We start from the raw sequence: 27,501 nt of genomic DNA, 5'->3' as shown, positions 1-27,501 counted from the left end.
TTAAAAATTTTCCCTAACCAGTCTTCTGACATATCTTCTTGAATTGATTCTGTTTCTTTTTCAATTTTATCTAATAAATCCAAATCATGTTCCACATCTTGTGTGACATTTGAAATGGGGATGCAACAGTGGTCCAGCTTATCTTTGAGATATCCACATACTCCATGTTCTTTAAGTAGGAGCATATCTAGTGCCATTCTATTTTGTAAAGTCATTCTAGAGGTCGCCTGTAATTGTATATTCAATTCCTTAAACCCCTTTTTGGTAACGTTTGCTAATTTTTCCACTTGACCAGTTAACTTATAAAGCCATGCTCTGTTTCTATATGATGCTATAGGTTTTAAAAGTGATTCAATTGCCCAGCCAATTTTCACTCCTGTAGATGGTTCATTCCAAGTATCATCATTTGTCTCAGATCTCTTTGTTTGTTTCAGTTCTAAATTTTCTAGAGATCCTCTAAACGGTGATTTCTTCCAAATCGGACACAATGTTGGCACGCCTAAAGTTATTTGTTTCACTTTACCATCTAATGGTAGATGAGTTGTCCAGGTTCCATCACTCAATGCCCAAATTAAATGTCCTGGACTTTGAATAGTAGATTTTCTACAACTAAACATAATTCCTCTTCTGGGTATATAGGCGCTAGATAGATTGAGAGTATTCTTAAGACCTCGACAAAAACAACCATATTTTAAAGCGGCAGCCAAAGGAGGGATTCTTTGAATTATTAAGTCTGCATTGCTACAATCATACACTTTTTCACATTTCCACCATGGCACTATTTTATTCTCCTTTTCTCCCAATGAAGTTGATCTATCATTGACCCAGGGTAATACTGAAAACACTTTTCCATCCCAGGTAAAACACCAAGGAGTTTTTGCCATATACTGAAAATGGGAATATAAGGTCATAGACCAAACCGAATCCCAAACTATTTCCTTTTCCTGTAGGGTTCGATTCTTTTTCTCACATTTTGTCTCGGTTATCCATACACTGGTGTTTGTTGTAGCCATTTTAGGCTAGTAACACCATCCCTTGTTCCCTAAATCTCCATATAATCCCGGTTTAGCTACAGATCATCCTTTACATTCCCAAATGGTTGAATATACTGGTGATTCTTCCCCAACTTTAACCTTTTGCAATTCCCAAGTTTCCCTAGGTTCTTGTTTACAATCCATTGTCTCATATTCTAATTTGGTCAGATTCATGGTTAAGATTCCCCATGGAATAGATTCACCTACTGCCCTCGGTATTGGTAAACAAGCAGTGATCTGCATAACATTTTGTAAATTGGCAAATCCTTTAATCAATCCTACCATCAAATTTTCCTCAGCCGTTTGTTTGGGAATGTCAATCACTTGTTCTGTCTCTATTTGTCTTTCATTCCTGTCCACCAAGTCAGCCCATGATCCTGCCAACACTACCAACCCAAATGGAATCCAAAGAACGATCATAACCTGATATGAAAAATTAGACATTTTTCAAAGTCAAATTTAAAGTCTTTGGGTCACGGTTGATAATCTTCCATGGAATAGGTGCTTTCTTCACTCGAGTATAATGGATCCAAGCATCCGATTCTGCTATCTTGATAGCCGTAAAAGTGGTTAACAGTACTTGGAAAGGTGCTTTCCAACGTTCCTGTAAAGGTTCAGAGGTCCAGGTCTTCACATAGACATAATCTCCTGGTTGGAAATCATGCACTGAATTTTCCAGGGATAAAGGTCTATTCCAAATTACTGCACTCCGAATTGCAGCCGGAGTTTTTCCTAGAGAAAGCAAATAGTTATATACATCCTGCTTTCCTTTTACATGTACGTTTGGATTTGGTTCTGGAGACTCATATGGTTTTCCATATAATAAATCATAAGGACTGAGTGAGGTTCCACTCTTTGGCTGTACCCTGATACGTAATAATGCCAATGGAAGCGCCTGAGGCCACTTTAGACTGGTTTCTTGACAAATTTTACTTATTTGTGGTTTCAAAGTTTGATTCATCCTTTCCACTTTCCCACTAGATTGGGGTCTCCAAGATAAATGTAGGTCACAATTAATACCCAATACTTTGCTAACACTTTGGACTACTTCAGCAACAAAGTGTGGACCTCTGTCAGAAGAAATTCCAATAGGAACTCCAAATCTCGGAATTATTTCTTGTAATAACCACTTCACCACTTCTTTTGCTTGTGTAGTGCGACAGGGAAAGGCTTCTGGCCATCCTGTAAAAGTATCAACCCCTACCAGGATGTACCGGTACCCATTCTGTCTATAGGTAACTCTGAAAAATCTACTTGCCAATCATCTCCAGGTTCTACACCAGATTTCAGTCTACCCATTTGAACCTTTTTCTTAATCATTGGATTATTTTTCAAACATACTTCACACTTTGCAGTTACCATTTTAGCTATTCCCAACATCTTAACTGATATTACTTGTTTTCGTAAAGATGTTACTAAGGCTTCTGCTCCCCAGTGACATTCCTGATGTCTCGTTTGAATTATCTCTCTCATCACAAGAGGTGGAATTACTACCTGTCCATTAGGAGTTACCCACCATCCCGCTAAGTTTTTCTTAGCATTTAATAACGGACTCAATTTGTCATCTTCCTCTGAATATCTCGGGTTTTCCCTAGGAAGGGTTACTGTTTTAGAAGGAATTATTGCCATTTGCAATGCTTGTTTCTTTGCTACCTTTTTTGCTGTTCTATCAGCTAAATTATTCCCAGCTATTATTTTTGTATTCCCAATCTGGTGTGCCTTACAGTGCATGATTGCTGCTTGATCTGGCTTTTGAACTGCTTGCAATAATCATAAAATTTCTGATTGATGCTTAATGTTTGATCCTTGAGAGGACAATAACCCCCTCTCTTTCCACAAAGCTCCATGGACATGCACTACCCCAAAGGCATATTTTGAATCAGTCCAGATATTTACTTTCCTGTCTTTGCTTATCTCTAAGGCTCGAATTAAAGCGATGAGTTCCGCCTTTTGGGCTGATGTGGTACTCGCCAATGCTCCTGCTTCTATAACTGTAGTCTCTGTTGTTACCGCATATCCGGCATATTGGACTCCTTGTTCCATGAAGCTGCTTCCATCAGTATACAGTTCCCAGTCTGGTCGCTCCAGTGGTACATCCTTCAGATCTTCACGACTGGAATAAACATACTCGATGGCAGCCAAGCAATCATGCTCCAGTCGTCCTTCTTCCTGTATGGAACTTAAAAACACTGCAGGATTTACCAGGTTAGTTGTCTTTAGAATCACATCATCCTGTTCAGTCAGTACTACCTGGTACTTCATCATTTGGCTGGGAGACAGCCAGTGTCCCCCCTTCTGTTCTAGGACAGTTATCACCATGTGTGGGACATAGACTGTTATTGTTCTTCCCAAAGTCAATTTCCGAGCTTCTTGTATGAGCATCACTGTTGCTGCCACTGCTCAAAGGCAGTTTGGCCACCCTCTACTCACCGTGTCCAGTTGTTTAGAGAAATATCCGACTGGTCGTTTCCAGCTTCCTATCCTCTGGGTTAACACGCCCGGTGCAAGGTGTTGCCTTTCATGAACAAACAACTGGAAATCTTTGGTTAGATCCGGCAGTCCCAAAGCAGGTGCAGACATTAAGCCACGTTTCAACTCTACAAAAGCCTTTTGTTGTTGTGGGCCCCATGCAAAGGGAGGGTTCTTTTGGGCCTCGTACAGCGGTTTAGCTATTAGCCCATAGTTCATGATCCAAAGGCGACACCACCCAGTCATTCCCAAAAATGCTCTGAGTTCATGAATATTTCTCGGCTCAGGTATACCACAAATAGCTTCTTTGCGATCTTTTCCTAATTGTCGTTGTCCTTTTGAAATCTCAAAGCCCAGATATATCACAGTCTGGCAGGCTGTCTGGGCTTTCTTCCTGGACACTTCGTATCCATTTAGTCCCAGGAAATTCAAGAGGTCGATAGTCACCTGTATACAGGTAAGTCTTTCTTCTGTAGCAATCAATATGTCATCCACATATTGTAAAAGTAAATGCCCAGGTCTTGATTTATCCTGTTTCCACATTTCAAGTTCCTTTGCTAATTGATTTCCAAAAATAGTTGGACTGTTTTTAAATCCTTGGCGTAATCTAGTCCATGTCAACTGCATCTTTCGCCCGGTTTGAGGATTTTCCCATTCAAAAGCAAACAGTTTTCTGCTTTCTTTTTCCAAAGGTATACAAAAGAAAGCATCTTTTAAATCAAGCACTGTAAACCGTTGATAAGTGTCCCTTAATGCTGTTAACAGTGTATAAGGATTTGCTACTACAGGATAAATGTCCTTAACTAGTTGATTTACTGCTCTCAAGTCTTGTACCAGCCTATATTCACCCGAGGGTTTTCTGACTGGTAAAATAGGAGTCTTATACTCAGATTCACATTCTTCCAAAATGTTATACTCCAAAAATTTATCACTCAATTTCTTCAATTCCTGTCTCACTTCTGATTTGATTGGATATTGTTTAATTCTCACTGTTCCTGCGCCTTCCTTCAAATCTATTTTAACAGGCTCTGCTAGTTTCGATTTACCAGGAATATCTGTTTCCCATACAGTAGGGATCACTGCCAAATCCACCTCCGGTGGAATTTCTTGTTCCTTTACTCTTTCTTGTATCATCAAGATTTCTCCCGTTTTTGACTCGGGTATTTTCAAGAAAAGTTCTCCTTCATCAAAAACAATTTGTGCATTTAATTTAGACAACAAATCTCTTCCTAACAAGGGTATCGGACATTCTGGTACATACAAAAATTCATGTGTAATTATCTTATTTCCAAATTTCAAATCTAGGGGTTGTAGGAATGGCCTGGTTTTCTTCTTTCCCTGTTGCTCCTATTATATTGGCTGGTTTTGCTCCTATTTTTCCTTTACATGTATTTAATACCGAAAATGTCGCTCCTGTATCTACTAAAAATTTAACTTCTTTATCTCCCAGCTAAATTTTAACCAGAGGTTCAGCTGGGTTCCCCTCCGGTCCCCTTCAGTCGTCTAAAATCATTATCTTGGCAAGGTCGTGAGAAACACTCTTGTTTCTAGGGCAATCCTTTTTCCAATGTCCTTCCTCTCTACACAAAGCACACTGATTTACTCCTAAGGGGGTATTAAATTTCCGATGGCCACAGTGCATACAACCTCCCCTCCCATTAAATCCTCGTCCTCTTCCTCTGCCCCTTCCTCTGTCTACCGTTCCTGTCATTACTGCCAATAAATCTGTTCTCCTTGATTTTCTTTCTTCTCTTTCTCTGTTGTTATATACCCTCCATGCGACTTCCAGCATTGTATTCAAACTCCTTGAATTCTCTCCCTCCAGTTTCTGGAGTTTTTTCCTTATATCTGGTGCCGATTGCCCCATAAAAATCAAAGCCAGTTGCATTTGTGCTGCCTCTGTTTCCACTCTCAAATCAGTATGTTTTCTGGCAGCTTCCTTTAATCGTTCCCAAAATGCTGAGGGAGATTCATTTTTATCTTGTCTTACTTCATATAATTTAGACCAATTCCGAGATTTAGGCATGGCATGTCTAATCCCATATAAAACCCATTTCTGATACCGTCTCAGTCTTTCTCTATGTGTTACATTATTTGGATCCCACTGCGGATCCCCAGATGGAAAATTCTGTTCTATTGTTCCACCTGTAATTCCACTCATCACATCCAACTCTGCCTGAGCTTTACCAGCTTTTAATACCGTTTGCTTCTCTGTATCATCTAACACATTATCCAGGATCACCTGTAAATCATTCCAGTCTGGATTCTGTGTTCTAGTTATAGTATCTGCCACCTTGCCCACTTTTTCAGGATCTTCTCTATAATTTCCTGCTGCCTGCTTCCAAGTCATCAAATCCATAGCTGTAAAAGGTACTTTCACATAGACCGGTCCATCACTACCAACTCCCTGTCGCAGGGGAGCTATAGTCTGTGTCTGTTGCCGAGTTCTCCGTGAAACAGGAGTATGAATTACAATCTCCGATAATCTCTCTTCCACATCTCCTGTTCCACTGCTATCCGGTTCAATCGCCTGTTCTCGTGCCCTAGATTCTCGACCCTGATTCCTTTCTCTCCTAAGAGGGGATATATCTAATTCTGGTCCATCATCACTCTCAGTGACAATCTTTTTCTTTAAACAACCTTTCCCGATCTCACAAGTTGAGCAACACCTTTTTACTTTCTTGTTATCAGCAGTTACAGCCATCACAAAATTATCTCCATCAGTTAACTTGCATTCATCCTGCCAGTCTTTTCTCTGTCTCAGGTAAAAGAACAAATCCACATATGGCATTTCACTCCATTTCCCTTCCCTTTTACAGTATAACATTAACTGCAGAATAGTATTATAATTCAGTGTTCCATTTATGGGCCACTTTTCCTGATTTTCCAATGTATACAGAGGCCACCAATTATTACAATACTCAATCATCTGGCTTTTTGGCAAATCCTCATATAAATCTCCCCAATGTGCCAATAAACATCCCAATGGAGAGTTTTTCGGGATTTTATCATTTACAGCAAGATTACGCATGCTTTTACTTTTAAACAACCGAGTTAACTTAGATGCCATGGTATAATCACTCACAGTACAATACACAATTATTCAACTCTGTCTCCCCGATCCGCGGATCCATGCTCCACACTCGCTTTCGTGCTTAATTGCACGTCTCACCCTTACAGCCACACTCACACTTTTCCACAATTGTTACTTTAAACAAAGACATAAAACACAATATTATACACTTCTTAATTTTCTTCTCGATACACAGACACAATAAACAATTCTGTATCAGAAGAAAAACCCCTCCTAACTTCTTGTTAGAGGCACTACCTTAGAGAACACTAGAGCATGTAGGTTCTCTTGTTTCCACTTTTGTCCAACCCTGCAATAGCTTTCGCTTATGTCTTACGGGCAGGCGCCTAGGCTTCCTCTTCCACAAGGATCCTTATAGTCCAACCCTGCGCAGCTTTCACCGCGTCTGACAGGCAGACTTACTCAGTGAGACTCAAACCCACTGGTGGGTCTCCAACCCACTCCTTACCATACACTTATTATAGTGGGACTCCTACCCACTTACTACAATTACAAGAAGAAGTGTCTTACCAAAATCCAGGGAACGTCGCGAAGAGCCTTACGGATCGGGGATCGATGGGTATCCCCGAGAAATCCTCGGTGCCGGCTGGAACCGATCAGGTCCCCGACTCCTCCGGTCTCCTTCAGCGAGGTCCCATCTGGGTCGCCAAAACTGTTACCAAAATCTCGGAATGAAGAACTTATCGACACCAATGTGATGTAGATAAGCAGACATTTCTTTATGGACGGCCGGGTGCGTGAGTGAGTCCCCTCACGATTGACGCACACCATGGTTCAAAATCATACACCTTGTATAGAACTCATTCATACATATTCATTAAATATCCATGCATAATCGTAAGATTTCCCATAAATCATTAACATACTCTCCTCTCATACCCGATTCTGCGCAGTAAAGGTTAGAAAGGTCCGGAAATGGGTCTGGGGTACGATTTGGGTAGGTGGTATGTGAGTCGGTGGTCTCGATCTCCCCCTGCCGGAATTACCTGCCACTTGAGGTAACTGTTTCTTGGCCGGCAACTATGGGTTGCTTCACTCGACTCTTCCCAGTTCACATAAATTCTCATTTTGACATTTTAGTACATCCTCCTAGGTTACATATAAACAATCATCTCAAATCTTAAGTCTGTTATCTAAGTTCTAAACATTCCTACTAGGTGATTCTGACCAATTCCTCCGGCCTTGGTACGGGGCTGTACAGAGGGTTTTTTATAGCAGCTTTTTACCATAACTATAAGTTTCATTAAAATATATTTTCTTATCCTCTTATATTTCTATTACATGATTGATTTTATAAAATCAAATAATCAATCAAATAAAGTCAATCAATCTTAACTTCTTAGCAAATCTATAACAGCAGGGGGACCTAAGCCAAAACCTGAGCTAGAATTCAGGCACTTTAGGCTGCTCCAGTGGTTCAAGAAAGGCTTCAGACTGAAAGATCCTGCACTATGCCATCTTAGCAGACTTAAGGAAGAAACTCAGCATCCTGGAGTTCAGCTGTAAGCCTTGTGGTCTCAGTTGCCTTTGCAGCAAGGGATATGTGTGTTAGCAGTACACTTAGAGCTTATCTGGTTTCAGTAGCGAGGAGGCTGGTTTTCCGTAACTGCTCAGTATGCTTCAGGTGGGGCGTCTTTACAAAGCTGAGCTCTTGGTTTGATGGTGGGAACAGGTGAGTGCTGCTCTCTGGAGACCGTAAAGCCCCGTCTTAACAAGGCGCTGCTGCAGGCGGTGAGCCCTGGAGCACCCCGGTACGGAGCCCTACGTTAGGCGCAGGTGGTGGCTGAGATGCTCTGCCTGCTTGAGGCAGCGCTCGGGTGCGCGTGTCGCTGTCAGCAGGCTGCTGGGGTATCGCTGTCAGCAGGCTGCTCTGCCTTGCTTGGGCTCATACTTCTCAGCTCCTGTGCAGTCGTCTCCGATTGCAGCGATACAGACAGCAGATTTTTCTCTCCGGCTCTGTTTTGTGAGCTTTGTGCCTTCTCTGAATGGATTTCAAAGCTCGTTTAAGTGCATGGGAAGGAATTCAGAAATCATGTTTTATATGCAGCATCACTTTCTCAGGGTGCAAACTGATCGCTAAGTTACAAACCAGCCCAAGGGCTCCGTCAGAAGTTAGAAACCAGCCGCAAAGTTGATCTGCTGAGGGAAGAGAAGGGTCCCGTATCTTCTTGCGGAGCATCTAGTGCTGGTGCCACCCAGCCCGGAGTCGGGGACTGGCTCTGAGGCTGCCTGGAAAATCCAGGCGAACCGAAGGAATTCTGTACTGACATGGCAACCTCTCCCCAGGCCGTGAGACCAGGCTGCCCCTGCGCATCAAAGGGAGCGGCATAGGGCCCCAGCTGCGCTTCAGCTTTGACCAGCTGGACATCGGGAAGGTTTTTGTTGCATCAGCCCCCAGCTACGAGGTGAGCAGTGGGGCTTGCTGGGGTTGGGGTGGATCCTGATGGCCCCTGGGGCAGCAGTGAGCTTTGTGCACCTGCTGGATTTCTGGCAACACAGGCAGTTATGTGCACGCATTATTTGATGTAAGTTAAATGTGGGAGTTTTTGCAGAATCTGGATAGTTTTGATGGGGTCTGAAAGGTGTGTATGTTGTCCACAAAGCCCCGATCCCTGCGTTTTGGCAACCTCCCTTTGAGACCAGCTGGGAGGCTTCATGCAGAAAATCCAGCCCTTGACACATGATAGCAACACCGGGTCAAAAAGGTCAGGATCCAGAGGCTTTTGTTTCAGCCCTAGATGCACTGCGCCCTGGTACCCTGGCGGTTAAAAAGCAGCTGGAACAAAGGTGTTGTGTTCCGACTCGAGTCCGTTGCAAACACCTTTCAGTGAAGCGCAACTTGCTGGATCCTGGCGCCGGAGGGAAGCCGGGCAGCCTCCCCGTGCAGAGCTGCCCGCGCAGGCACCGGGAGCGCTGTCCCTGCTGACCAGCCTCCTGCCACCCTTCAGACCTGGTGCCCCTCTGGCTCTATGAACAGAGCAGGGCAGTTCTGGAAATGAAGCAAAGGAGCTTTCTGGGTATTTGCCTCCCCCCGCCGATGGTGGCAAGTTTTCTCAAAAAAAAAACAACCAAAAAAACCCCCAAGATACAGCAACTGGAGGCGGTAGAAAATGAGGCAGTACATGGTGCCAGACACTTTCAAAAGCTTGACTGTTGCAGGGAAGGACACGTTAAGGTGTTTTCTTGCCAAAATATTGTGCACTGTATGTATGCATTTTTTAATGCTGATTCTTTATTGATTCTATATATATCAATGTGTTGGTTTCATTACTGGAGAAAATGTGAATAAGTAGATGATACTCCAAGTGCTGTATTAAGTAGCCAGACTGGAGGTAAACTTCAGTGTAGGATCCCTAAGTGCAATTTGTAATTAAGGTGTAAAACATATGAGTAGTTTCCAAGTTACCAGTGCAGAATTTGAATACAGGAATGTTTTCAACAGCAGCTGCAAAATTAAAAAAATAAGGGCTGTACCTCTGCTTCTGTCTCAGTTTTTCTGACAGGTTTTGCGAGGACAAAACTTAGGGAAAATAACTGCCAAGCAGGTAGATAAGTCCACAGAAATGGCCGGATTTCACCTGCAGCCTTCAGAAACTGTAGAGCTTTGCTTTGGGTAGGTTTGGTGACCACCAGTGTGCTGATACTCACAGGCAGGTGTGGGCGTTTCTTGCTGAATCTCAGCAAATGCTGCAGGATTGTGTAGCTTGTTGGAACAGTAAATAATGGTAAATTAGTAGATGATGGCTGTGAATATTTATGAAAGAGATTCTTTAGAGCAGGTGGAGCTGCTATGCCCCTCACTCTCATCCTTTCTTGACATGTCTGGTTGAGCAAAGACAAAGAGACTCTCAGATCAAAGAAAAGAATAAAATGCGCCTCACTGACGTACCCTAGCAGAGTCGGGGAGTGCTGCTGAAGCTGGTTATGGGGCTGTCCCAAGGTATTTTCTACATCCAGTAAACTTGCTGGCTGTAACGGGAGCTGAATGTGTTTTGCCCTTGGCAGGACTGGGCTCATCTGGAGCGGGAGCAGTTAGGTGACGATTCGCTGTAATGCTGCGACCGCCCTTTGCTGCTCTTTGGGGCAGGTCTGCATCGCCTTGGTGATGCTGAGCACATCCTCAGCCCTGCAAGTCCAAGCGGACTGCTCTGTGTCAGTGGAATAAACCCAGAGTGACTCTGTTTATGTGAAGTTATCACTGGGTTTTTTGCATGCAAAAACCCAAAGGCAGAAACTGTCCTGTTGTGTTTTCTTTGGCTTCAGCCAAGCAGCAGCACACAGCATCTTCTGCCTTTTGTAGAAGTTTAATTAGAAAACAAATCAGCCTTCTGTAAGGAAAGAAGATTCCTCATGTATTTCCATTTTGCTTTCTTGCTGCTGCAGGTCATCCTGTTTAACAAAGGAGTCATTGATGCCCCCTCCAAGTTGGTCCTTCCAGCGACTGCTCTGGGCTCCTGCTTCTCCTTTCTCCCCCAGGAGGGCATCGTTTTACCAGATGTCCTCCAAGTCATCCAGATCTCCTTCAGTTCCACCGCCCTGGGGCAGTTCACAGAAGGATTCCGGTTCAGTGTGGATGGGTCCCCTGAGCCCGTGACCTTGACCGTCAGGTGAGGAGGGTTACAGGAGCCTGGGGGGTGCCTCCACAGTAATTCCCACTGCAGACTCCTCTCCTCGAGATGGCATCTGCCTCCTTGCTTTCTGTCTTGCCTTTGTTCCAAGGACCCCTGTCCAGCCCTTATCTCTCATTCTCCAGCCCCACAACTCAAGCTGTTTGTTTCAAATGCTTTCGAGATGCCCACCCACCGGGGCAAGCCGAGCCTCCCTCTTCAGGGGGGGTTGTGCACTGGATTTAGTTCTCCAGGGAGGGAAAAACTCCCAGTTCTTTTGAGTGGAGATGAGCTGGCTGGTGGGACATGGGGCTGCAGAGGAAGGAACAGCGGTGGGAGTGCAGGTGGTTCCTCTCCTACCTTGTGCTCCTTCCTGCTCTGCGAGGACCCCGATCTCCCTTCAGAAGCACTATTGGAAGATGTGGCTGTTGCCATAAAGACTGCCCTCTTCCCCCGTTCTCTTGCAAGCTGCGCTGTTACCGGCTGTAGCGCACAGGGCTCTGGGCTGGCTGCTTGGCCGAGCCCTCTGGGCAGTCCTTCAGGTCTGACTTCCTTGAGCACAGCTCCTGTGTGCTCAGCAGAAGCGGCAGTTATTTCCCCCCTCGCTGCAAGGCTCACCCTTGGCAGTTTCCCAGTGTGAGACCCAGTTGTGGCTGGTTTGGAGGCAGTTTTCTATTGTCTTTTGGCAAGTGCTATTACGGAAAGCATGTCTGCTCCCTTTGCTCCATCCAGAGTAGGATGCTGGGGCTTGGCAGGTTAAGTCTGATTACGTGAGGTCCTTGGAGAGGGAACCTCATTGCCAGAAGGGATTTGCTACCTAACTTGTTCTCAGGAACGGATTCAGCTCCAGGAATCGAGAATTAGCATGGGATTGAAACTCCTGAAAGTCAGATTTTGAGTGCTTTTTGATTGTGCAGTCAGAAGATGCCCAAACCATAGGTGATCACTCTTTGCTTGGAAACAGACCTGACGAGGTCCTGAACGCTTGTTCTTTTGCTCTTTAGAAAGGGATGCTGGAACTGGGACACCACGGGTGAGTGCAGGTCCCTCCTGCGGGAGGCTGGGGTCTGTTCATGTGTACGAGAGACCCGGTGGCAGTCCTGTGAATAAAACTAGGAGGCACGGGTCACTGTGCTCCTTGATCTGTATTTGTTTTTTTCACCAAGAGGCAGAGCTGGCATTGATTGGCATCAACCATGAAATTAATGAATGTTGTGCAGCTTCAAGTGCTGATTTCAGTGGATGTTGGTGAGTTTGGGAGTTTGGAACCTCTCTGAATTTAGGGATGGGCGGGCTGGTGTGATGGCTTCAGGACACTCATGTTCGGTGGTGCAAACAGTCTTGCTCTTGGATGTGTCAGCCGGTGCACTGGTGACAAGCTGATACTTTCCTCCAAGATTCCGCCATCCACTGTGTAGAACTTGTGCTGCGTTTCTCAGTAGATGTCTGGGGCTCCTGTGGATTCGTGCCTCAAAATCCTGCACGCATAATGGTAGTGTGGAATAAGGTCTGAGGAAGATGTCCATATAGGCCATGGAAAGGCCAGTTCCAGCAAAGAGATACCAAAGCAGGGAACCTGTGGCTGAGAGAGCTAGTTACAATGAACCTGCTTCTGCATGGACAGCTCTGCCCGTCACATGACAGATGGGGAAACTGAGGCACAGAGCCATCACTTGTTCAGGGTCCTTCACTGGGCCAGCAGCAACCTGGGGGTGTACCCTGCCTGCCCTGGTGCCCTGAGCCACCTCAGCAGCTGCCACCTGCTGACCACGTTGCTTTGGCTGCCTCCTGTGCACAGGGATGCTGTGCCGAGCGCAGGGGTGACGGGTTGATTTGAAACCCACCGTGCTGCTGAGACCAGCTTCTATCCGTCCCGGTGGTAACGAAAGCCGAACACTTTGCAGTTCTTTTTAACGAAGCCAGTTCCTCCTCTGCCTTTGTCCTTACAGGGGCTGTGTCATCGGACCGACTTTCCCTTTCCATGTACCTTCCCTCCATTCGGCGACGTCTCCTTTGGTGAGTGTGCCCTGGGCTTGGACCGCTGGTGGGGAGGTCTGTGCCTTACTGAAATGAAGCGCTTTGGGAGCGTCTGTCACTTGTGTTCCTCCACAGCAGCCTTCAGGGTGTTAGAACCAGGGCTGCCGCTTGCTCAGGTGGTATTTTGCTGCCGTGAGATCAAACAGGACCAAAGGAATAGAAAGTCAGGATTTTCCTGGTGCCCTCAGAGCCTGCTCAGCCCCAACCTCCCAATCCTTGGCGGCAGAATGATGGTGAAAGCCCTTGTCCCAGAAGGGCCCAGGGGATGGGGCTGCAGGAGAAGGGAGTTGGAGCCACACGCTAGCCTGTGGCTGCTCAGGGTGAACGTTCCTGTTGCAAGGCGAGGACACCACTTACCCACTTGACCTTTAGTGTGAGCTGTTAATTTGTGCTGTGAGGGCTCCTCGTTATCACCTGCCCGGTAATAAGCCCAGGCAGTAGCTTGGCATTGGTTTGGGCAGTGATGTCTCCAGAGATGTGGGCTCCTTCTCCTTCCCCAGCCGAAGCACTGCTCCACTGACGGAGCCGGTGGCTGAGCACCCAGAGCATCTCCACTGAAATGCAGATTCTGATTCTCCATCTCGAGTCTCAGAGAAAAGGCTTTGTACTGAGATGATCTAAAGTTTACATGTGAAATCAATTGGGGATTGATTGAAGGGCCATGATCATTCTGTGCCCAGGATGCCTCTGTGGTTTCATGCGGTTCGTGGACTTTCTAGGAAATCTCAATACTTTCCCTGAGCCACTTCCCCCTCTCCCTGCATCACCACTCGGCCACTTCTCTGCTTCCTTTTGAATAAATAGACCCACAAGAAACGCACCGGCAGAAATGCGGTTGTGTAATAGGAGGTTCATCCTACTTTAATCTGATTTCATTAACAAGGCCTTTTCAGCTGAAGGCAGCTATTGTATTTTTGCTTCTTGTCACTGTGCTGCTGGCTGTTGTCTGCATCTGGTGACTTCGGTCCCATTTGGGGCTGTGCAGTGGGTCAGTCGGTGCATGTCCTTTCTGTGCCCCACCCCCGCCTCCCTGCCGGAGTAATTGCTGGCGGTGGGCAATGGTCACTGCTGCTGGGCACAGAGGAACTATCTGCTGTGTCTGCGGGTGGTTTTCCTCCCTGTCTTTATTCAAATAGCACTTGGTAAGCAGGGCATGGGAGGTGTCTTCTGGCAGAGCTGGTGTCCGCTCCAGACCAAGCTGCGGGCTGGTGTCCTGCCTCTGCAGAACAGCCACCCCCTCACCCAGTGTGGTTGTACCACTGGTTTTCCGTTGTGGAAAGCAAGTGTCAGAGCTGGAGTGATGTCAGGCTTTGTGGGCAGTAATCAAAGGCAGTGTGGATGTGATGTCCCCGTTTGTTAGGTAAGGTGAGACACAGTTCCTGCTCATTTCTAAGGAAGCATCAGGTTTGCCTGCAGTGAGGTGGGCCGAGTTGTCATGTGCTCAGTCTGGTTGCCCAGAAACAGGAGATGCCTTAAGGGTCCTGCCTAGAGAAACTGCATTAGAGTGCAACGCATCATGTTGTAGTGCCCGGTCTCATCCTTTCTTTTCCTTACATGACAATGCCCTACTTTCATATATTGAAAACTGGGGGAATGTTCATGGAGTTAATGGGGGATTTTACAGACTGAATTTTCAGAATAAATGCTCTGTCTGGGTGCACACTGATCAGTGAGAAAGAGTTGGGGCTGGTTTGGGGGCAGGTGAGAGAGCTCCTCAGAGGTAGAGACAGCTCTTCAGCACCAACGGCACTGCCCATTGCCAAGGAAGCAAGCTGTGCCATCCATGGAAAAAGCAACTTCAGTCACAACTCACTCCTCCCTGAGCTTCTCCATTACCTCTCATTCACACTGAAAAGAGATAAACAACAAGCACCGGTCTATCCTAACAGCAGAGTCACACCAGGAATCACGGGATAGCCGGGGACTTAACTGATATTTGTCTCACCTTCCCAGGCTTTCCTCGCACCCTGCCGTGTCGCCTCACTAACACCTCCTTGGTTCCCATGACTTTCAACCTTCGCATCCCTGGCGAAGGCTCAGGACAGCGCAGCGTCACCAGTTTTGCTCAGATATCAGACAACACTTGCCCGTCCTGGAGAAAGGGAGCCCAACATCACATCAAGCCAACTGAATTCACCATAATGCCCTGCAAGGGGACCATCCGCTCCCAAGGAGCCCTGGGTATCCAGGTATGGCACGAGCCCGGCCATACGTGCTTCAGCAGGTGGAGCTGAAGCTTCACTGGTGCGCAGGAGGGCTGTAGTGCTGCTGGCTTTGGGCATAACGCAAGTAAGAGATCGGTGTTCGTGTTAGGTTTTTGTGAGCTGGGGTACTCTGGGGCGGAGCACCGTTTTGTTTCCAAAGTTGTAAGCCAAGGATCATGTACCCTACGGTCAAGCACAGAAGCCATGCGTGTGTGTCTGTGCTGCTTAGAGCAATTTGATTTAAAGTGGGCCGAGGAAGGATGGGGACAGAAGGTGACTGTTAAAAGAAAGATGTCATTGCATAAAGCAGTTTGCTGTTCTTCCCGGTCTTATCTTTCCTCTCATGTGGAGCAGAATGGTTGCATCCACTGCAGCGAGGACTGGAAAAGCTCCAGCAGCCATGAGCTGCACAGCTGCTGCTGGGCCACGTTTTGCCCTCGGCTTCCCACTGTAAAGCTGGACTCATTCTGTGAAAGTCAACAGATTTCCTCTGGATTTATGCTGTTGTAGTCGAGAGTAAAAATTGGTCCCAGTGGCAAGTAGAACATGAATTGTGCTTTAATTTAGCTTACATATGCCCTGGTATGCAAGGCGTACTTAATAAATCGGATATCGCCAGAAGAGTTTTGTTACTCGGAAAGACAGTGGTCTACACGTGGACCAGCAGGAGAACTAAGGCAAAATATCGCTCCCTTTCCTGACCGTGGGTGAGAGCCAGAGGACACCATGCGTGGCTGACGGCTTCTGGCAGTGATTAAGTATCTGACGCTCTTCTCCTCTACCAGGTCACCCTGTGTTCCAGCACGGTGAGGCGATACGAGCTGGCGCTGGTGGTGGGCGTGGATGGTGTTGGCCAGGAGGTGTTGGTGTGCCTCTCACAGCCAGGTACCGGCGCTTTCCTTGCAGCTGGCCACCTTTCCCCGCGTACCCATGCCCAGCACGCTGCCTGGCGTGGGGTGTCCTGGCTTCAGCTCCAAATGAGAAATGTTGCTTAACGAGCTAGTTCTGCCCAGCTCGCTGTGAGCACAGCCGTGCTTTGAAAGCAGCCCATGTTGAGAGGCACCTGTGCTCAGTGCTCAGGGCCATGCCTCTGTCTTTTTTTTATTTTATATTTTTTTAAGGGAGCAGTGATTATATTCACTATTGGCCTGTTGTCTGGGACTTGAGGAGTAATGAATCTCCAAAGGACTGCCCCTGCTTCTCCCTGCAAGCGGTGGGCTTGTGCTGGGTTGGCCCAAAATGCAGCATTTGTTTGGAAGGCGGCAAGCAGCCTGCTGAAAGCTGGGGTCTGGCTCAGTTAATGAAGGCGTGTGCAAATGGGAAAGGGGCTTACGGCAGGAGTGGTGAGGGGAAACTAGTCCTTGGTGTGGCAGGTGAGCTCAGGTTTCTCTGGTTCTCTTGAGCATGAACGTTCCCAGACTTAAGCCAAAAGCTGCAGCATCGTTCAATGCCGTTGCGCCGCAGCGGGTGCCAGTTTAATGACGAGAGGGACGCAGTTCGCTGGTGCTGTTCCCTCTCCCCGGCAGAGTCACCCACTGGGTGCCTGGGCTGCAATTTTGTAAAACGAGTGGGAATGGGAAGAGTCAGTGTGTGGGCTGGTGTGTGGAGGACCCAGGCAGCTGCAGGAGCTGGGAGAGGCTGGTCACCCACTGCGAGAGGCAGGCGGTGCTGGTGCCCTCCATCGCGGGGGCAAGCGGCTGAGGTTTCAGGCAGGGCGAGAGCGGTACGGGAGAGGAGGGAGTTGCTTTTACTGAGATGCGGGAGTCTTGTTTTCCTTGAGCTTTGGGGAGCGCTGGTCCTCAGCGGGAAGGCTCCCGCAGAGCTCGTGCCTTGCTGGGACTGTGGGAGGGTCCTTGCCGGCCTCCTGGGGCAAGGGAGGGGCAAAGCTTGATGAGAGAGCACTGGGGCAGGGCACTGGGCAGCCTCTGCCACGGGAGTCTGGGGCTGCCCCTCCTTTACAAGAGGCTGTTGAGTAAGAAGTTAGAGGGGATCGATTGCCGTAGAGGTAGGAAATGTCTATCTGGCAGAGACAAATGCGTTGTGTCTGTTTCATGCTGTTTGGGGAGTAAACAACTTCTACATTCTCTCAGTGTCTCTAATTCCCTTTGGTCATCTCTTCACCCGGATGTGTGGTTCCTCCACTGCCCGTGCTCAGCCCTGTTCTGACATTTGGACGGTGCTTTCTGAAGTTCCCTTACGAGTGGATGCTGACCCTTGTGAACGACAGCGATCTTCCAGGCTGCTATGGAGTCCTTCCTCAGGCTTGGCATCGTGTTCGCCTCCTGCCCTCAAACGTCGTTATCGAGGGGTTTATTAGGCAAAAAACGGGGTTTGGATAAGACCTTGCTGTTTTATATTCAAACCTAAAGTTTTGGAGAGAACGGGAAGCTACCTGAATATGAACTTCAGGAGCGGTTTGAACTCTTCAGAAAGCAGTTTCGGTTCTAGTCTTTGGGGTGCTTTCATGCAGGAGAACTTGGAGGGTTGTGAAAAGCTGCTGCAAGGAGGCCGCCAGCACCGGAGTGGGCGTTTGTGAGTGCAGCAGCTTTTGGACCCTGTGAGGATGCTAATTAGGCCCATATAAATCTTGCTCCTTGTGTTGTGCCTTTCTGCTTTCTCCTAGGGATTTTTAAAAATGTGGGTGAATTGCCGTTGTGGTGGATGTTAAGAAGCTTGGAGTTTCCTCAGAGGTCACTCTGAAGTTGTCTTTGATTCTGTCCCTTATAGGAGCACAAGGAGGATGCTGCTGTGTGGTACTCCAGCCCTGTGCCGTGTGGGATTATCCAGCCTCACAGCTCGGTGGAGATCCCGTTGACGCTGGAAGCCCAGGCGATAGGAAGGCAGGACACTGTGGCTAGTGTCTCAGTGTTTGGGAATGAAAGATCCCCGCTGGTGAGTGCTAGGCGAGACGCGTGCCTTTGTGTGACTCATCTTGTTGGGCATAAAGTGTACAGGGGTTCTGCCAGGGAAAAGGAGAACGTGACAATACGTGGCTGGTGCGGACACGGAAAGAAGGGATTCATGGCATAAGTAGCAGCTAATGCCTAGAGAAGGGTGGTGTCCTCTTAGGTGGAAATCTAAGTGTCTGAGATGGTGTTTAATTACGGACGTGTGAGGCGGGATAACAAGCCCAGTCTGAAACCCAGAGCAATTCCTGGGTCTCTCGCTCTCCTGCGTTACGAGATGAGCAGCAACCACTGCTTCATTAGAACTCTTGTTCGGGAGCGCACGGGGACATCGCTGAATACCACTAAAGCAAGAGCGGTGTAAGAGACCGTGCTGAAATGATGATTTCTGTAAAGCTGGATTTAAGCTTTCCTGAAAGTCAGGTCCATCCCGCCTGAGAAATATCCATCATATCTCTTTGCCAAAAGCCCCAGCCAAAGACGCATGAGACTCCACACTGCTTGCATCTGGAGCACAAGCTTTTTTTTCTTTTCTTTTTTTTTCCCTACCAAGCTTGAAAAGGGGTGAGGCAAAGCATTCCTGGACTAAAGGCTCCTACAGGACATTTGCATTCAGGCATATACAGCAGCAACAACAAAGTGTAGGCAAGAGAATGTTGTATCTGGTGTCCTGGCTTCCACTGGCTGAAATCGAGAACAAATTTAGTTAATTAAACTTTAATTTAAAAGGATACTAACTTTTGAAGCAGCTGTTTTAAAATGTCTTGTCCTCTCTCTGAGCACAGAAGGGGATATCAGAGGATTCCCGAGAACGTGAAGCTTTCTGTAACAGAAAGGAAGGCTGACATTTTGAAAACAATTGCAGGGATATAAACTTTTTATAAACCGAACTGAAACGATGATGCCAAATCCCTTGGATGCCACTGGTCATCTCAACCCTGGCTGCTGGGGATGTGCATGTAAACCAGTCAACAGCAAGGCCAGGCAATGCAGGCTTTGCAGGGAAGTCTCAAGTTTGACAAAACAGTTGCTTGCAAACAGAAGGCATGCTTCCCCGAAAGAGGAGGGTTTCTCCCCACTGGAATAACCAGTTGTTTAAATGTCAGCTGGATTTTGAGCTACAGGTACCTTGAAAAGCTTTTACGCTTGGGCTAACAATTTATAAATTGAAAGTTGACCTTACCTTAATCTTTTCTGTTTGGACGTGAACGTGTCAATGTTTTGCCCAAAGGGCGAGCATTTCAGCTGGAGAAGCGTAGCTGTGCCTAAAGAAAGGACTAGATGCGTTGCATTTTCTATAGGTCTGTCTTCTGGTTGCAGTGCAGTTCCAGTAGTTCCCTGGTAGCTGACGCACCCAAAGCTTTCTGGGCTGGCAGAAGAGCTGGCTGTCTTGTTACGTGTCCTGCGCTGGTGGCAGATCCTACCCGTACGGCTGCAAGTCTGACCTTGGGAATCGCTGCAGTGTGTTCCAGTAGAACTTCAAAGCTCGTTCTTGCCTTAGGCTGGGGTGCCCAGTGTCGATGCCTGGTCTTTACCACCGTTTCAGGCGGAACGTGGTACAGATCTTTCATCCAGGCTGTGCTCCGTTGTCGGGTATTTTGTTTGCAGGTGAACGCGTGCCAGCTCCAGTCTGGCGTGTGTCATCTGCATGAAGGAGCTGGTAAATCCCAGCGCTGGCGTTACTGGTGGCAGAGCTGCCATCGCTTGTTGCTGCCTTTCCCTGTGCCATGTTGCCTGTAACGCTGTTGCATGGCATTTTCCTTGTCCCTTTTAGAACCCTGTAGATGAAGGGGTAGCGTTTCTGAAGCCCTCTCCTTGGTGGTGAGGATGCGTGGTGTTAGTACACAGGCTGACAGAAGGCAGCTCTCCTGGGCATCCTCCAGATGTTCCGCTCATCCCCAAAGGGCTCTGCCCTGCCTTTGCTGCTGCTGTCCCGCTGTCACCGGGAAGCTGAGCTGGCTGGCGAGGCGCAGCTCTTCCCTGCAGCTCCTCCTTCCCGGGAGCTTTGGGCAGCATCGCCCAGACATGCATCATCGTGCATGGCTTCAGTTCCTTATTTTGGAGGCCCCAGCCTTGGTAGGTGAGGTTTTTGGCTCTTAGTTGCACGCAGCAGTGCCCTGCCAAGGGATGAGCATTTCTGGATGCTGCTGCTTCTGGCTGAGTTGGGCTGGTGATTCTGACAGCTGTCAATACCACTTCCTTGAGCCAGACATCATTAAAGGTTTTACATCGTGGAAGCTGGTTTCTTTTTCGGTTAAATCGTACTCTGTGCCCTCCAGTGAATCATACGGCGTCTGGTCAGTGTTGGGAGTTCTATGCATTCAGATCCTGTTGAAGTGTTGAGGTGTTTGGAACCAGTGAAATCCACCGCAAGAGTGGACAAATTCTCGTTGTTTTTAATGATGTGGGAAGGTGGTTTAGCAAAGGGATCTGTGTTCCTCCTCCAGTAGTCTGTGCCAGTTCTGCAAGGAGAAAGCTTTTGGTTCTGACTGTCAAGAGAAAAAACACCACTTGAATGATGTAATGAATAATTAATGCCTGTTATTCATGCCATACCAGGAATACGCATAAGCACACATCAGAGGCCATAACTTGCACGATCTCTGCTCTGAAGAGCCTGCTTCGCTTCTGGCTTGTGCTGGTTTTCAGAGGTGCATTTTTGGGAATGTCAGAGAAGTAACTGTCCAAGTGTCGCTGTGCAGCAGCAGCGGTCAGGGAGGTTTGGGGCAAGGCTGAGCGGCAGAAGGAGCGGGAGCAGGCACAAGGCAGAGAAAGGAGAGCTAACTGTGGAGGAGGTCTGGAAAGGAGAGCGTGGGACCCAGGGTTTCTCTGTCCCCTGAGAACGGGAGCTTGTGGCTTTCAGATGGGGTCACTCCCGAGCCTGCACTTGCCCCAGGCCTTCTGTTTCAGCCTTGCAACACTGAAAACTTCCAACAGCCGTACTTATCGCCCAGTCGAGGAGGACACTTAGAGCTGTCTCATATTTTTTAACTTCCCCTGCTTTTCTTTTTTCTTTCCTACCTGCTTCCTGGAGCAGAATATCTGTTTAGTGAGCATTGGAGAAGGATGGGTTGTCTACGTGCATCTGAGTGAGATAAATTCCAGCAGTATTGAAGTTCTACAAGATGCGTCCAAAACTCTCCACCTCTCCAATCAGGCTGTCATCCCTGCTTCCTTCTGTGTAGAGATGGTAAGTATCTGTGGGGCTGTTTCCCAATGAAAATTGACTGGTCTGTAGCAGCCTGTGGCCTGATTTTTACATGCAACGTTCCCATATTGCTGTCTCGGAGAGAAAGCAAGATATTCCGTCCCAACGCAGCGAGAGGAGCCTGGCTCTGGGGGCAGTTTTAGCTGGGGCACCCCTCAGTAAAATAGACAGCTTGCATAGATGTTTGTGCAGAAATGAGTCTGGATCATCTTTACAAGTTTTCCCTCTGTTTTCTGGGTGGTATTTAACGGAGAGTCGTGTCTTTGGAGCTCTGAGATCAAGAGGCCCCTGTGGCCCTTTGCTCCTGGACGGGCATGGATTTCCCGACGCTTTCCCCATTAGGTCTGCGTTTGCTTTGTGTCAGACTGCTGTTTGTGACAGAGTCTGGGGTGTGAAGTTTGTCCTCAGCCTGCCTGTGGTGAGGTGAGTTTCACACCTGCTGGGCGCCCAACCAGCTGTGGTGTTGCACAAAAATATAACGGTAAGGGTTGTGTAGCTACAGAGTGTGTGGGCTCCGTCGCGTTGCAGGACATCTCCGGAGGCCAGCCGCAGGGAAAGGCCGTTGAACTGATGGAGGCTGCAGCTGACAAGCTGCGTGGCAGGAGGCGGTTGGGTCGCTGCCCTGGCAGGGGGGGGCAGGGCTGGTGCAGCCAGGGAGGGCTCCTGTGCGGACGCTGGGTGCGATGTGCCGCTCACTGGAGGTGGGATCTGTGAGGGGCTTAAAAACAGGGTTGGGAGGAGGTTTGTTCTGCTCCATGCTAGGTGGGCTGGATTTGTGGAGCTGGTTCACCCAGGCCTGGCTCTGTGGGCTTGGTTGGGTCTGCGGGTAAAGCATCAGGCAGCGTGCGAGAGGCCAGGCTCAGCCTCCTGGGCCAAGGGGGAGGGGGGCGAATTTCCTCCTTGCTGCTTTTCCAGCTGTTTGGGGGACAACAGTAACCTCCAAGTGGGGGAGGGATTCCCAGGGCAGCTTTCTTTGAATCCACCATGAAAACCCGCTTTCCATCTGTGGCGAGAGCAAGCCACCAGGGATGGCTGGTACTGGTGTTGAAATGATGGGTTTGCATGCCTGTCGCAGGCAGTGACCCGCAGAGCTGTTCGGGTCCTGCTGCCCCGGTGCAATGCCTCCCTCCTCCCCGGGCAGCTCGCGGTGTAGCCGGGGGGCTTGCAGGGTACATCTGCCCCTCCGTTGCCTCAGGGCCCTAACCCATGGGACTGGGCAATAAAGCCTGTCGTGCTTCACCGCCATCTCTGCCAGTCCTGGGGCTGATCAGTCACTAGAGCAGTAACACGAGGTGGCTCAGGGACGGTTTCTTTCCCTGCAATAAAGACGGGCTCTGCTTGAGCAGTGGCTTGGACCAGATGATCTCCAGAGGTCTCGCCAGCCCCAGCCGCTCTGTGACTCTGTGTGTGTGATGATCCCCCCTGCTGACTCCACGGGGCTGAGTTCCCCCATGGTGAGCATCTCTGCTTTTCAGGGCAGCTGCTGCTCTCATGGAGACGTGCCAGGAGGCAGGTCCTGGGAACCTGCTCCATCAGCCGCTTCACCAAGGGCTCTTCAGACAGACTCCGGGCACAGTGCTGCTGAGGCTGCCTGATGGGAGCAGCGCGGGCGTGGGCGAGACGTGCCCGAGCTGCGCCCTGGCCCTCAGCAGCTGCCTGCTCTGCCGCTCTTTTGCTGCCCCAGTTGAAGTTTTGCCCTTGGCTGCCTTACGCTGCCTGGCAGCTCCTTGACGGGAAGCAGAGGGGACTGAATAATTGTGGAGATAAAGCCTGAGATGCAGTCGGGTGTCAGGGTGACGTGCACGTGTCCACCTGAGAGCGGAGCAGGCTGCGCTGTGCCTTAGCCCAGCTGATGGGTGACACGGGCATCCTTCATTCCCCCGTGTCCCTGAACCCAAGCCTTGTGTCCTCTAAAGCGCCAAAGCCGCTGCTCTGGTTCCTGCTTGGAGGTTGCTGCAGGGTGGTGAGCCGTCATTTCCCTGTCTCCCATTTGTTGGCCAGTCTGCAAACGGTGGCTGTGAGGCTCAGAGATCATGGTCTCCAATTGAAAGGGCGAGTTATCGACTGAAATTTTCACAGGAGCGTTGCATCGGGAATGTTATGCAGACTGACGGACAGCTTGACAAACTGAATGAGGTTAATTTAAGGGGCGGCAACAGGGCAAACGAAAGGCTGGTGTCTTGTTTGAAACAGAAAAGGAAAATGCTGTAATGCAGGTGGCCGTGCTGCCACCCCGGTGGTACTCTTAACCCTCGAGTGATAATTGCTCTTCCTGTTAAGGCAAGCTTGCTGCTGGCTTTGTGGGAGACAAGATCATTACCTGAGCAAGCCAGCATGATTTGTGGTGAACTTCACTTTGGGATAGTGACTTCAGGAATTCCTTGCAGTCCCCCTCAGGCACCAGCTTCCCTGTACCCCTCTCCTCTCTGCTGGGTGAGTTGTGTCTGTTCTATTCTCAGTTGCAGGGAGCAGCAGGGAGGGAGTATCTCTGCCACCAGAAGAAAATAAGTAAAAACCCGCCAAATCTGTGTGTTGAGACGGGGCTTTTTGGGTGGGAAGAGGGGTGTAGGGACTGCGTACCTGCGTCCTCGGTTGGCTTATCCCTGCTTGCCAGGGTGTCTGCAGATCTGCGACCCTTGGGACCAGTGTGTCGTCCTGTGCTCACACTGTCAAATCCTGTGTCTGTCGGGTGTGCTTTTCCCTGTCAGATTGCTTTCCCAGCTGCCAGGCAGCCCAGCGTGTTAGGGAATCCTCTGGATCCAGCAAGGGGAGGATTTGTGTCTGTCTTGGGTAAAAAAAGACTGGAGGAATGAGTCAACATGAAGGAGCTGTTGCAGCTTAGCTGGGGGCTGATGTAACCTGCTGACAAAAGTGGCTGTTTCTCCTCCTTGCTCCATTGTCATCTTCTTTTCCTGCCTCCCTAAGTGCCTGATTTTTGCCGTATTGACAAGTGCCAAAGGCTTGTTATGGACTGATGGAAGTGTTTGCTCTCCCTGCAGAAAGGAAAAAGCATCATTCTTAGGTCATTTCCTACTTGTTCTTTGTCATGCTGTCTTCTCGGAGATGTTTTATGTGGCTGCTAAGGCTGACATCTCTTGGCACCACAGAAGGCAGCTGCATGTCACGTCTCTGTGACCAGGAAAGAAGAGACAGGCCTAGGGTGTAAGTTTTCTTAATCAGTGGCAGCTTTTTTCTGCCTGCATAACCCCCGTGCTGGGTCTGTTATGTGCTGCCACAGGGCGCAAATGGTTTCCCAGCGCCTTGTAACGAGGGAGGAGGCAGAAGACCTTCCTTGGGATTTCCTCTTCTCATGACAGTCGTAATGCGGGGTCCTGTCTCCTTCAGCCTGGTCCCTGACCTCCCTGATCCAGAGCCCTGTGCTCCAGGTGAAGCTCGCTGCTGCCTGGTTTCCAGCAGCGGTCGTACAGCCAGCTGCGTCGTCTTCAGGAGGGTGCCTGGTGGCTCAGTGCAGATCCCCTTCGGCGTTCCCAGGGATGCGCTGCTGTCACATTCAACTGGAGCTGACCTTGCAGAAGAGACCAAGTTTTGTTTGTTTTTTAAAAAAAGAAAAAAAGCTGTAACTATTTGTCTTGTCACTGGGATTCACTGCAGATAACTGATTTTTCAGGCAATGTATAAAGGCTCTTGGTCAGGTGTGGTGTAAGCAAGGGCAGAACACGCAGTTCCCATTCCCATACTGGCTTCTCCCCTCTAGCACACAATTTTTTTCATTTACTAATTTAATTGTTTATTACCTCAAGCCTTTGGCGACACTGCCTTTATTAACAAAACGGCCATATGGAGAGACAGCAAAACACGGAGGAGATAAACTTAAAAACAGTGCCGATGAGGGGATGCTGCTTTAGTGATTCTGTTCCTTGTTCTGGCTGATGGGCGATTCTGTTGCTCTCTGAGCAAACCGTGCAGGCTGGGGGCAGTGAAGGCTTTGAAGAGCATGTCAGCATTGACTGCAGTTCTCCCCAGCTGCTCTCACTGAAGTCGGAGCAGACTTGAATTGGCAAGAGGGTGGTTTTTAAATCTACTGCAAATTAACACCACCACCACCACCCCCGCCCCCCCAAAGCAGCTGAATAATTAGCCAGCGGGTCAGTGTTTGCTCCTAGTGAGACAGAGGCAGACAGTGCTGTGCCCTTCAAATGGTATCTGCAGTGCTATTTAGAAATCAGGGTTAAATTAACCTTCCAGGGTACGGGCAGCGCTAGCCCTGCATATGTGGCCTCTTCCAAGGTGAGCAGAACTTTTGAAGATGCGTAGGCTTAACTCTTTCCAGAGCTGTCCCACCAGAGCCTCATGGTGCTCCAACAGCTGACCTTTAGAATTAAACCCTTGGTTTGGGTTTAAAGGCTGTGCTGCTTATACAGCAGTACCAGTTTCTGATTTCCACCCAGTTTGGTTTTGCCAGAGCTGTAGGGAGCTTGTCATGTCGTGGCTGTTCTGGAATGTGGTACAGTGAAAGGAGAGACTGAAATGGCAAATTTTTCCCCCCAGGGCGATCAAATGCTGGCAGAGGTTGCCCAAGGAGGTTGTGGAGTCTCTGTCCTTGGAGATCTTCAAAGGCCAAGGGCACACAGTTCTCAGCAACCTGCTCGAGGCGAGCGTGCTGGAGCAGAGGGCTTGGCCCAGAGGACCTCCACGGGTCCCTTCCAACCCCCCCTCCTGTGTGGCTCTGTGCTTTGCTTTTCCTCCTAAAGCCCCTCAGCTCAGCCCCGATGCCCGCTGGAAAGGGTGCTGGGGCAAGGGACCATCCCAATCTCCTCCCCGAGGGTCCACCCCAGCACAAGCGCTCCCCACTCCACAAGACCCTATGGCAGACACAGTCAGGAGAGGGAAAAGATTCTTTTATTGTCAACAGCAGCTGCAGGGGCCCAGGAGTCACAGCTGTTCAGCCGGTGAAAATCAGTCGGCACCTGCAACGACAGAGTCAGAAAGCTCTGATAAGCCCCCAGAGGCAGGAAGAGGCAGGATTTGGTTCCCCCCTCTTTGGGGGACGCTGTTTCCGAGGAATTCCTCATGGCCCAGAAGGGACAGCTCTTGCTGGCCTCCACTCGAGGCCGGCTCCGGTGCCTTCTCCCCAGGGGTGATGTCCCTAGGGAGCTGTGCGTGCGCAGGGATGCTGACAGTGCCCCTGTGCCGCGCAGCAGGGCTCGACGGGGAGCCCCCGGGGAGCTGCCGTGGGGCTCATCCCAAACCCTGCTCAGCACCAGCCCTCGCCGGCCCTTGCCAGCCAGCTGGGCTGACTTAGGGCCGTGTTCAGGGCTGGGAAAGATGGGCAGCAGCGCGTGGTACGCACCTGGCCTTCCTGACGTGCTGCAGCTTCCTGCATTTTCTCAGGTTTGGGTCCACAAAGTCATTTCCTCTCTTCTCCTTTTTATTTGTGCTTGGCTGTCCCTCTCCTCTGCCCAGGCTTCTTTTCTCTTCCTTTTCCTTGACTTTTCCTTCTCCTGGTGGGAGCCTGCAAACCTTTCCATCCCACAGCATGATGAGATGGGGAAAGCCCCAAGCCCCTGCAGGGAGCTCTCAGGTCAGGCAAGGGGAGCTCTTCCTACCTGGTTTCCTGGGGCAGGCTGGTCAGTTGTGGCAGGCGTGCCAGGGACTCTGCCGTGCCCTCGGGGGTGCCTGGAGGCAAATCTGGAGGTGCCTAAACCAGAAACTTGGGAGGTAACGGGTGGCAAGTGACAGCCTGGGGTAGTGAGGGCCTGACTGCCAAATTGCTGTATGAGCTCTACAGAGGAGATGCTGGTTTGCATCGTGCACATTTTGCACAGTCCAGCCAACGCAGCCTAGACTTGATGAAGCTGCGACGGAGTAGGATTTGAGCAAAAGCCCTCTCAAGGTGGCAGCTACTCCTTTCTGTCCTTTTGTGGGTATTTTGTAGGTATGTTTTGTTTGATGAAGCAGATCATACTTCATGAAATGCATTC

At 49.0% G+C, this 27,501-nt stretch overlaps 1 pseudogene; it reads left to right on the top strand.

Annotated features, from left to right (window-relative positions):
* Positions 1-22,712, top strand: part of LOC129785005 (hydrocephalus-inducing protein homolog) — a 79,861-nt pseudogene extending 57,149 nt beyond the window's left edge.
* Positions 22,713-27,501: the final 4,789 nt, after the last annotated feature.

Source organism: Falco peregrinus, chromosome 8 (genome assembly GCF_023634155.1).
Source record: "Falco peregrinus isolate bFalPer1 chromosome 8, bFalPer1.pri, whole genome shotgun sequence".
NCBI lineage: Eukaryota > Metazoa > Chordata > Aves > Falconiformes > Falconidae > Falco > Falco peregrinus.
The sequence above is the reverse complement of the archived record's forward strand: the minus strand, read 5'-3'. Positions and strand labels throughout refer to the sequence as shown.